The 12,429-nt window shown below is 45.4% G+C and overlaps 1 pseudogene; it reads right to left on the bottom strand.

Annotated features, from left to right (window-relative positions):
- Positions 1–4,046, bottom strand: part of LOC113253187 (ras-related C3 botulinum toxin substrate 1-like) — a 127,222-nt pseudogene extending 123,176 nt beyond the window's left edge.
- Positions 4,047–12,429: the final 8,383 nt, after the last annotated feature.

Here is a 12,429-nt window from a genome sequence, read left to right as displayed (position 1 = left end):
AACAAATAAATCAAGCAAAGTAACAGGATACAAAGGCAATACACAAAAATCCGTTATCTTTCTTTTTTTAAAGATTTTTGTTTATTTTTTTATCTGAGAGAGAAAGAGCACACATGAGCACTAGTGGGAGGAGGGGCAAAGGGGGAGGGAGAGTGGGTGAGAAAAACTCAAGCAGAGTCCCTGCTGAGCATGGAGCCCAGTGCCAGGCTCGATCTCCTGACCCTGAGACCATGACCTGAATCAAAATCAAGAGTTGGGCGCTTAACCAACTGAGCCATCCAGGCAGCCCATAAAATCAATCATACTTCTATACACTAACCATGAACAATCTGAAAAGGAAACTATGAAAACAATTTCATTTATAATAGCATCGAAAGGAATAGGACACTTAGGGATCCATCAAGGGGGTAAAAGATTGGTACCATGAAAACGACAGAACTTTGCTGAAAGAAATTAAAAAGAGATAAGTAAATATAAACATATCACATGTTTATGGATTAGAAACAGTATTATTAAAATGTCGATACTACCCCAAGCAGGGTACAGAGTCAGTGTTATCTCTATCAATGCCTCAATGATTTTTTTTTCCAGAAATAGGAAAAAAAAAAATCCCAAAATTCATTTGGAATCTCAAAGGACCCTGAATAGCCAAAACAATCCTGGAAAAGAATAACAAAGCTGGAGGACTCACACTTTTAGATTTTAAAACTTACTGCCAAGCTACAACAATCAAGTATGGTACTGGCATGAACAGATACAGAGACCAATGGAATAGAATAGAGAATCTAACAATAAATCCTTGTGTATATGGTCAAATGATTTTTGACAAGGGTGCTAAGACTATTCAGTGGGTAAAGGACAGCTTTTTCAACAAATCATGCCGGGAAAACTGGATCTCCACATGCAAAAGAATGGAGTTGGACCTTATACAACACCATATACCAAAATTAACTCAAAATGCATCAAAGATCTAAATGTAAGACCTAAAACAATAGAACTTTTAGAAGCAAACATAAGGCAAAAGCATCACAACATTGGGTTTGGTAACGATGCTTTGAATATGACACCAAAGGCACCACAGAATGGGAGAAAATATTTGCAAATCACACGTCTACTAAGTGCTTAATATACAGACTATATAGAAAGGTCCTAAAACTCAAAACAGCAAAGAAATCAACTTGATTTAAAAATGGGTGAAAGATTTGGATGGACATTTCTCCAAAGAAGATATAGGAATGGGCAACATACAAATGAAAAGATGCCGTACATTACTCATCATCAGGGAAATGCAAAGTAGACAAGTAGACAAGTAGACAAAGTAGAATGGTGGTTGCCAGGGGCTTGGGGGAAGGGGAATGGGGAGTTAGTGTTTAATGGCGACAGAGTTTCAGTTTTGTAAGATGAAAAGAGTTCTGGAGATGGGTGGTGGTGATGGTTGTACATTATGAGAACATTTGATACCATCGAACTGTACACTTAAAAATGGTTAAGATGGTAAATTTTACATTATATGTATTTTACTCCAATACAAAAAAGAAAAAAAAAAGACAATGCAGAAGACGTGTCTGAAGTCCTAGAAATTGAGTGACGGTGAGGACAGGGTAATGCAAGGGAAAGAACACCCGACTTGGAGGTAGAAAGCCGGGTTTGGGACTTGATTCCTTCTCTCCCACTGAGCCTCAATGCCTTCATCTGTCAAATGGGACAATGAAACTACTCTGATGACCTCAGGCTGTTGTGAAGACTCAAAGGAAGATGAGAGAATTTTTTTAAAGTAGAAAACTGGCTTCATTATCATAATCTTCTCCTTCTTGATCTAATCTTATCATCTCTTAAGCTCATGATAGGGTCCAGAAGGGGTCAGGGAAGGCATCCTCAAAGAGCTGGGAGTGATCAAGGTCTGGAAGGAACATCAGGGCAAGTGGAAAGGGGTAAAATGAAGGCCCAGAGGCAAGATCATGCCTTATAGATTTCATAAGGAAGAAAACACCCACTCTACATCTCCAAGTTGTGCTGGAAGAAAAATCTGTGGCTGCTAGTTGTAATTATTTGCCTTCTCCTTGGTTTTGACGTTAATGCAACTTTAGAGGGTCTTTTACTTCTTACCTTTGCCGGCAGATTTTCTCTTTACGGATCTATGAATGCTATTAACGAACTTGGCAAAGTCAGGTCCATAGAGAGAGTGTTGCAAATATATTTTCCGAAGGGAAGGAAACTACCTAGAGATGCCAAGATTTTCTCATGACTTAGGGTGCTCCTGGCTCTCTCTCTGTCTTTAAATTTTGTTTCTGTATTGTTGCATCTCTCGATGCAAGAGACAGGCTACAGAGAATAGGACTAGATGAGGTCCCAATTCTGAATCTGCCACCGCCTACCTGTGTGTTGTTGGGCAGACCATTCTACCTCTCTGGACCTGCTCTTAATAAATGGGTGTGAGGTTAGGGGAGACTTCTAGGCTCCCTTCTAGCTCCCAAATGACATAAATTGTTGTTAAGAATCATTATTTGGGTTAAAAGTCATCCTAAGAGAGTTTAACAAAAATATCGAAGTTGCTATACCTTTCCTCTGACATTAAGGGGCTTTAGATGTTCACAGGTAAAACCTTGGTGGGCAGGACCCATGGCTGACCATCTTAAACCTCCCTCTGTGCCCAGCAAGGCACCCTGTACTTGCAAACGCTACATCTATTGATGGTTGGATGAAAGACCAACTTTCCTTCCAAAAGGAGCTGTGTTTTCTACAAAGGGAAACGTTTGTCTCACACTTTGGAGAGGCTGGTCATTGTGAAAGGTTCTTTCTCACCTTAGAAGCAGCTTTAAATACAATGCGTAGTGCTTGTAACCCAGCCTGGGACATTCAATTCCTTGACAGCAGGGGCCACACTTTGTTCATTTTTGTACCCCACCCCCACCCCCCGCCCCAGTGCCTAGCATAAGGCTTTGCAAATGGTCAGTTCTCAATTCAGATCGATTCCATTGCATTCAGTTGACTCTAGAGGAGCCACTTGCTTTCATCCAATCACTCTCTCCACTTATTCAGTCAATCTTGCAGATGTGCAAAAGAATTTCTAAACTTCTCTTTCACTTGTCAAAGTACATTGGCGGCATTTAGATTTTCAGTAACAGTTAATCTTGTATAGATACCCTGTCCTTTTTAAAACCACTCCTCTTTCTATTACTCCCCTGATTGTAGGGAAAAGAGAAAGAAAAAAAAATCCTATCGCTAAACCATCCCGAGAGCCACTGCAAGTTTGGATTGCCATGAAAATGAGCTAGAACGGAACACAAAGGGGGAGGGAGGGGACTGCTGTTGGATTTGCTGTCTTATTCTTGTTAACTGTGGGGACCGAACCTTCTGCACTGATTTGTACGAAGACCCACTCACACGGAATGGGGAGGATGGTCCTCTAGATGACACCCCAGGAGAGACCCCATGACAAGAGCATCTCTCCCATGACCTCCAATAGTGTATTGACTTCACGCACCTGTAAGCAGTGGGTTGGGGGAAATGCCATTGACAGAGAGGAACAGAGAACCAATATCTGTCAAAAAGAACACGTTCTACCATCCCTGCTTCTGCACCCCACCCCTGTTCCTTCCCACAAACCCATGTCTGTGAAGGGCGGCACCGTGTGCCCAGTTAGCAGTACCAGCAGCCAGAAGCCCTCTCCCACCCCTCCTTCTCCTCAAAGCCCATATACAGCCACTGCTCAGATCCAGGAGACTCCACCTCTGGAATATTTCTCCAATCTCTCCCTTCTTTCCTGAAGCTTCTACAGTCTGGCTCCAGCCTACAGCTTTCCAGCCTTGCCTCCCACCCCTTGTCCCTGCCCTACAGACAGTTTGCACCTGGGCTTTTTCATGAATTCTGCCTCTGTGCCTAGTCCCTCTTTCCCTCAAGGCCCTCTCTCCCCTGCCTCCTTGTCTTGAGGAGTTCCTCCTATTGTCTTCTTCAGACTCACCTCTGTGGGAAGCTTCTCCAGCTCCTCTCAGCTGCAGACTCTTGGAACTTCCATGCTCCCTCCGCACCTCAAGTGCCACCGTCATGGTGCGAATCACCTTGCAACGCAGTTTTTGGTAAAGGGCTTTCCATTCCCCGCCCTAAAGGGGAGCTCCTAGAGGTGGGGTCTAGCCTCCATATCTCTTTCCCCAAAGGCTCAACAGGAGACTTGTGCGTGGAAGCCAATCCCTTAATCAATCCACGCTTGGTGAAAACGTGGTTTGGGGAGGCGTGGGAGACGGGCATGGGAACAAACAGAAATTCAAGTGGAGAACTCTGGGTAGGGCAGAGGAAGTGCCATTTCTTCCTCAGTGAACTGTAGATACACTTTTTAAATTTAATTTGGAAATGTAGACGTCACGGTGGCCTGTGGTTGGTCCGGCAAGTAAAAAGACAGGTGAACGTGGAAGCTTCCAGAGGAGCGTGGCGCTCCAGACCCCGTCCCAGAGCGCCTAGAGCGTAGCAAGAGGAGAAGCAAAAACTTCCTTCATATTTCCCTTGCAAATGCTTGTTTTTCTTTCTTTTTCCATAATCCGTTCCCATTTGGAGGACACTCGTTCATCTGCAGAGCAAGCCCCCTTTCCAGGCCATTAGTGCCAGGACCATGTGAAATAGCAGCCAGCCTGGGCCATTAGTGCCGCGGTCATTTAAAACACCAGTCCGCTCAGGTTATTAGCGAGCCAGGGCAATTTGAGGGAACAACCTGTCCAGGCAATTAATGCCAAGGTAATTTAAAGGGCCACACCATCACAGGCCTGTCAATTAGCAAGGTGTCTTCCATATTACAAATGGGGTATGCGGCTCCTTGGGCCCATTTGGGGCCTTCTCTGGAGGCAGGGAAAGTCCGACGATCGCACAGCCCCGACGCACTGACCAGGTGGTTGGTACTCGTGACTTCAGGCAGGTTTCTGGACTACCGACCTAGGGGTGGGTGCTGAACCACAAATCTTCGAGATGCCGAGATGCCGGCTGGTGTGCCCTGTGGCCGTCGGTACAAAGTGAACATCTTTCCCCGCAGCATCAGAGCACATATTGTAATGCAGATTGCACTCGCCAGATACTCTGGGGGAGCCCAGCACGAGCCACAGCTCCTGCAGTGGCCCCAGAGAGCGCCAGTGTGTGCCAGCTGCCTGGGTATCACATCGGCCAGCCACACTCTTGGCACGCCGGAGGGGGTTGGGTGCCATCTCCCATTTTCTGCAAAATCCAGCCTAGAAGCACAGATGAGCTCTGTGTTCTGGGGTGTTCCCGAAGAGATTAGCACTGTTGTCCGTCACAGGCATCATGATGGAATCTGGGGAAGTTCGGGGAAGGTGCGGGGGAGGGCCAGCTGGCTCAAGCGGACCCCTTCTGCCTGCTGCCTTGGAGGGAAGATTTCAGGTGGCTTATCGGAGCTGGCTCTCTGACACGCGGCCCTTCCAGGTCGGCGGTGGAATGCGGGGTCAGGAACCATAAACTGCAGTGTGAGATGAGGGCTGTCAGCTCGGCGGAAGGCAGAAAGCATCCATCATTTTTATGAGGTGCCCTGACCTTGTGGGATAGCCAAAACAACTTTGCAGACCCTAAAACGTTCTTTACTTACTATCATTCTAACAATTATTCGGCATGTACCAAGCTCTTTTGCTGAAATACATCCTGGATAGTCTTTTATTAGTTACCACAATTAATCATTTCCATTCGGCAGTGGAGTTTAATCTTAATTAATTTGAAAACCTTTGTTAAACACATGTTCCAGCAACGCACTAGGAACTCTGCTTTGGAGTTAAATAGGAAAGGCCTCTGTCTCCAGGAGTTTACAATCTTATTAGATTTCTCTGTCAAATCCTTCATGGCTCTCATCGTAAGGACAGATAAGTTTCACAGATTTCAGAAGAAAGGTGTCCAAAAAAGACAGCAGAGTTCAGGAAAGAATGGCATGAATTTAAGTCAGGGGATGAGAATAGGGAAGAGAGGAGTGACTGCAGACGGACTCAGTGGTGGATTGCAACGTGATATGAAACAAATCGAATTTCTCCAAGATCTATTGAGAGCCTAGATCCAGCTCCTCTGATCCTTGGCTACAGCTCTTCCAGAATGTTCTGTGTCAGGGAGGAAACAAGCTGAATTCCCAGACACAGGGAACATCTAATGGGGAAAATGAAATATACCAGAAATAACTTCAGTTTTACCTGATATTTTCTATGTATGAGAGAGATTTGCTAAGTAGTCACATGTCAATGGATCCCGTGGACTGTGTGCCATAAACAATAAGGATCTTGTTCAACCAGGTCATTATGAAGACAAATGAGCCCATTACAAACTTAGTTTTCTCATTGTTCTACCTACTCCTTCCTATTTGCTAAAATCCTTCAAGGTCAAGATCAAATGCCTTTCCCTCCTGAAAGCTTCTGAAATCCTTTTCTGGGAACCCACATTATTTTGTCTTTTTATTATGACAGTTATTTCTTTCTATCTTGTGTTTCATCCTAGATTTTCAGGAAACAGACAGATTAAGATGTTTATTGCTGTCTTATAAATCACAGAATCTGACAAAAATTCCAATGTCTGGCAGCATCTACACTTCTCAGCCTGCCTCTTTCAGCCAGAAACATGACAAAACTTTGTCAAAAGAACCCCCTCCCTGCTTTTTCTTTTTTTGCTTCTCATAAAACCATTTCATTTAGATTCCAAACAAACTGAAGTGGAAAGAAGAGGTGACCCCAAGTTAATCTATCCACTCATGAACCGGAAACCACAAGTCTCTGGCTCCAGCCAGCAGGAGCTTTGGACAAGACCAGTGTCCGGATCCCTCAGGCTGCCATGACCCCCCACATGGGCGCCCAGCACAAATGGGGTCCTGCTGGCCCTGGGGTGAAGGGGGACAGATTCAGGATCCTGAGAGACATGGACAAGTGAATGGCCCCTCCTATTTGGGCTTTCTATTTAGAATCTATAATTTATATTTGTAGGTATTTCCAAATGTTTCCACTTACAATTATAGCTTTCAAGAGGTGATAGGATTTCTCATCTTTTATTTCCTCCCTGTGTGCCCAGTACTCTGCTCTACACGCATTTCTTCCTCAGGAAATTTCTGTAATGTTGACCTGGATCTGGGTTATTTCTGTAACTTGTACATTAAATGCATGAAACTCAACAGGGTACACGCAGGAAACAGCTTGCTTTTCTCCCAACCTCACCTCCCGATATCTTTGGGCAAATATCCCTTCCACTGCTTCTTTGCATGTTTTCTGAGAGATCCTGTGTCTTCAAAGCCACTTTCATGGTTTGGAAAAGTCCCCTTTGCATGGCTAAGATTCACTTTCAGTTATTAAATAGTCCAGTTCTCTTATGTTGAAAATTTTGATTTCACATCCAGTTAAAAACTTTTCCCCTCACTTTGGCTCAGGCCTAACCCGTGTTTGGGGGACCTGTAATGGGTCTTTGGGGGACCTGTAATGGGTCTTTGGGAATTTAGCCTCAGTTCTGAGACAACAGAAGTCCCATCCTACATCTTACTATACGATGACCCAGGTGGCAAAGGGAGGAACATCTCAGGGACATAATACACTGTTCTTGGATCTATTTGCTTCATGTGGGCAAAAACCAAGATGAAGGTTCAGTTTCCAGTGTTTCCAACTGTGAAATTCTTCAGGGGTTTATAATGTGCTGATGACTACAGCAACCTTTAATACTAATCACCCAGGCACCAAATCCAAATATTTTTCCAGCACCGAGTAGAAGTATTCTTTGCAGGGAAGAGGCTAATAAAACTTTTGCGTTGCATTCTGAATTTAGAATTAGCATCTGACAATCCCCTTGGAATGATAACTCTTGCATTGTTACACACTAAATAGCTACACTTGTCTTGTTAATAAAATCATAGTAATTGAGTAGCATTTTCATTAAGACAGGAGGGTGGTTCATTTTGTAGATAGATGAAAAAACAACCTGAGATTCTACGGAAACTCTATTTTTCCATTCACGTTGTGCAGAACCCATATTAGTGGGAAATTGTTTTGAATACACACATCAGCAAGTCACATACCATCGCTCCTTCTGAGGTCAGCGCTCCATAAGTCCCTGCCGTGGGGGTTATCAGGTATTCGTCAGTTTCTCGGCTGCCTCATTAGCTGGCAAAGTGGCTGCATGCATCCATGTTAGAGACCCACTTAATATTCCCCAAGTACATAGGTAAGACTGCCCCGATCTAACAGGATCCTGGGGTAGAGGTGGACCCAGACAGAACTTCATGGAAGATGTTCTCTCAACCTCACTGCGTAATTTAAGACGCCCCGCATGTGTACACCATGCACATTGAATCGTGATCTAATAAAAACTGACGTAGAAACCAGAATCCAGGTTTGGTGTAGATTCTTGATCTGTGAGCGTTGGCAGGATGAACTAACTGGTCTACGAGCATGATGGTCGGGAGGAGATGACAGCCATCGGGGTGCTACCGAGGACCACCTTCTGACATGTGCTTCAACTCCGTGTGTATTCTCTAGCCGCTTGTGTTTACGAACAAAACTGAGGTCTTACAGCTGTGGAGCAGGGTATGAATGAAGACAGTGGGGCATCTTGGCAAGTGTCCACATTGAAAAAGTGCTCTCTGGCCCTAAAGTATGGAGAAGGGTCAGGGGTAAGAAGTAACTTGGTATCCAAATAAGAGCCCACAGCACAGAGCCTCAACTTACAATCCTATCAGGCAAATATAAAAGTAAACTAGGTTGTAGGCCAGTTAATATTTCCAAAAAGACTAAACTACAGTTCTAGGACTCTACCCCATGCTTCTTTGAGCCATAGAAGTCATCAGGGCATTTGGCAGGTTTAGGTGAGCCAGGTACTCAGCACCGCTCGAAAGCCATAAGGGAGAGGTCACACATACCGAAGTCATAGTCCCTACCCTCCAGAACTTTCAAATCTCCATTTTAACTATTTCCTTGGCAAATATTTACTTGGTATCATAAGAGGTGCTGAAGGGATAAAGAAAGAGAAATCATATTCCAAAGCTACAAAATTCCAGTTATGGAATAAATACGTCCTGGGGAGGATGTAATGTACAGTGTGGTGACTAGAGTTCACAATACTGGATCATATATTTGGAAGTTGCTATGAGAGTAGATTTTAAAAGTTCTCATCACAAGAAAAAAAACTATGTAACTATGTGAATGTTAAATAAACTTATGATGCTGATCATTTCGCGGCGTATACAAATATTGAATTGTCATGTTGTGTCCCTGGAGCTAATGTAATGTTACATGTCAATTACACCTCAATTTAAAAAAGGAGGATATGTGGTCTAGATCCTGCTTTCATAGTGCGGTGGAAAGAACTTTGGCGTCGGACAGGTCTGGATTTGAATTGTGTCATTGCACTTACCATCTACGTGGATTTTGGTAAATGAGCCACCCTCTCGGGTCTTAGGAGCTTCAGCTGTACTCAAGAAGCAGACTCACCTTTCGAATTCGGTGAGAATTAGCTGAGTCCTTGCACACCAAGGAGCTAGCTTGGTGCCCGGCATGTAGAAGGTGTATTGTAGCTCAGATTCTCCAGGAAACAGACTCGAAGATTCTGCCCTTGGCACGCAGAGGTGTGCTGGGAGTGCTCTCAGAGGAAGTCCTGCTGGGGAGGCAGGCTTGCTTGAGGGAGGAGCTGACCTGTGACAAAGGGCCCTTCCCATCCCACGGGAAGCTCCGGAGCTGGATGGCCCTGTGGAGACATCCTGAGTCCAGGGTGCCAGGCCTTTGTCCGTTGTTGCCTGGCACTGACTTCCTGTCTCCAGGGAGGAGGCGTAAGCGTGGGCGAGGCAGCTTCCGTCTGCTGAGGGCAAGTCCTGGGGAGGGACACAGCTGCAGGTTGTTGGCAGGCAGTACCCCCAGCAGGTGGGGGGACGGGTAAGCCGTCTGCCTGAAGGTGGGATTTTGGCGGAGCACCCCAGCCTCCACTCGAGATGCTTCATAAACGTGAGCTCCCTTCACTCTTCTGTATAGTTCAAGATGTCTCTAGCTCAGTGGAGGTGATGAGGCATGAGTATGAACACTGCAAAGTCCCAAGGACATGTGCCTTAGAAGAAGCACAGACACATGGTGTGGGAGTTCAGAGAAATGAGACAGGGCTTTTGGTTGAGATCACACGCAGAAGGCTGGAGAGAGAGGTTCTGGAAGCATAAAAAAACCACAAACAAACAAAAACACAGCCTAAGAAAGTCCTTCTTCCTGTGCAGCTCAGACGAGTAGTGCTGAGTGATTTCAGAGGAAAAGGGGCTCTGGAAAGGTGGGAGAAGTTAGGGAAAGTTTTGTGGCCGTGTGTCTGTGGACCAACTCATGAGAATCCTTGGTCATGCTCACGAGCAAGGAAGATCCCAGGATCCCGGACGACTGGCTGCATCTGGATTGGAAATAAACATTTTTAAGCTCTCGAGACAATACTGATGCACCCTGAAAGTTTGGGGGGTCCTGGTGTGCAGCCTCTTGTTTGTTCCGGACAAACACGCTTTCTAACAGAGCTCTCGGGAAACGAAAGTAGACAGTTGACTATATAGAAAGTTGACTATGTGAAGTCTAAGCTCACATCGCAAATCCACGGCAGAATCAGGATTGAAATATGCATCCAAGATCCTCCAGCCAGGTGGGAAAGATTACTTTCTTCTTATCATTTTCTTAAGCTGACAGCACGTTTCCAGGTCAGACTCATCCACAGACTGTATTTTACCTAGAACACCTCGTGGCACCGGAGTTTCAGATGGTAAAATACACAGGCAGTGAAGAGGGAACTGTGTGACAAAGAGACCTTCCCCTTCTTGGGAAGGCATTTGTGTCTATGTTTGGCACGAGCACATTCACTCCACGGGAGAGGTTGTGGTCATCTCCGTACACCCCCACAACCAGAATGATTTCTAGCGCACTGCGGTACTCCATAAAGCAAACATTTCGCTCGTTGGAGTTAGTCCCTGCAGCTCTCTTTGCAGAATCAGTGTCTGGAGAACTGTGGCCGGGTGCCCCGTCTCTTTGCTCCCCTCAACCCTGTGGGTGGGCCCGAGTAACAGCAACAATACTTCTGAGACACAGTGTGGCCCGTGTGAGGACTCTGACGTTCCCAGCACAGTCTCCAAGGGAACACTCACCTACAGAAGAAATTTCTGCTTCCTACATATCGGATCTTGGGATCTTCCTAAGCCTAAACTTGGGCTGAAGGCTTTGTGGCTGCTCCCCAGAATGGGAGTTCTGTATTATTGGATCCCTCCCTCACCCCTATTTTCTTCTTGATTTTGGCCCCCTTTCTTCCCTTATATTCCCCTACGCATCTAACTCTCTCCTTCTTTCTCTTTTTCCCAAGGCAGGCTTAGAAGAGTCACGTGAGCACTGCCCTTATGGTCTGGAGGCTTGAGTGTCCCTCTGTCTCCTCCTTGCTGTACATTCACGGGGAAGCTGATCAGCTTTTCTAAGCCTCACTTTCTTCCTCTGCTGAATGGGATCATCCATGTTGGTATCCAATTATACTTTCATTATCTACAGAGTTATTGTGAGAGTAAGTAAGATATTTGTGAAACTGTGCAGATAGGAAGCATGCCAGGAAGCATTAAGTATCATTGTCACTTTCTATCTTTATTCTGCCACGTGCTTTTCTCAGAAAGTGCACTTAATGATAGTAGAAAAATACACAAAGGAAGGACAGAAATGAGAACATTCACTCCAGAAAATGCTTTGGATCTCAGTGATAGACTCAACTCCTTTGGCAGGCTGAGTCCAAGTAGGACTCCTTCCAAACTTTGACCAAGGAATGCACACTTATTGATGCAGCATTAAAAAAAACATTTATTTATACTCACAGCCTAATGTGTCCCATATCTGTAAAATATGAACTTAGTGTGGTTCATCGTATGTCCTGGGAGGTGCAGAAAGGATGGAAGGAAGAGGGGGGAAGAGAATGGAAGGAAACTGAGAGAGGAAAAAGGAATAGAGGATCATGGATTGTTGATGTGGGAGCAAAAGAGGAAACGAGAGACAAAAGGGATGGGAGGAATGCCGCAGGCTCTGTGAGAAGCAGCAGCGGAATTACCAGCCAGTGATTGAGAGTGCGGGTCCTTGGGGCTCATAAGAAAGCTGACTTAGTCAGTGTTGGGCATGGGCTTTTGGGCCTATGAAGTATGTTGGGGGTCATAGAGTAAAAAGCTCCAGTCCCTTAGGTCCACACTTGAAATACCCGGAGGTCTTGTTTTGTTTGAGGTGATGAGAACTGGGCTGAGGGACAGGTCAGGGTTCTCTCTCTATAGACAGCTCAGGAATTATCTGGGCTCTTAGGCCACCGGTGGTCCTCCCTCTCCGCCATGCATTCCTGGAAGTTCACCAAGGTGGCTCAAACCAGGGACCTGGAGCACTTACGAAATAAGACAGCCTAAGCCAGGGAAAGAAGGTAAGAGCCCAACTTCACAGATCTGCCGAATGGAAGGAG

The sequence above is a fragment of the Ursus arctos genome, unplaced genomic scaffold (genome assembly GCF_023065955.2).
Source record: "Ursus arctos isolate Adak ecotype North America unplaced genomic scaffold, UrsArc2.0 scaffold_17, whole genome shotgun sequence".
NCBI classification, from domain to species: Eukaryota; Metazoa; Chordata; class Mammalia; order Carnivora; family Ursidae; genus Ursus; species Ursus arctos.
Note: the sequence above shows the minus strand (reverse complement) of the source record. Positions and strands in the feature narration are given on the sequence as shown.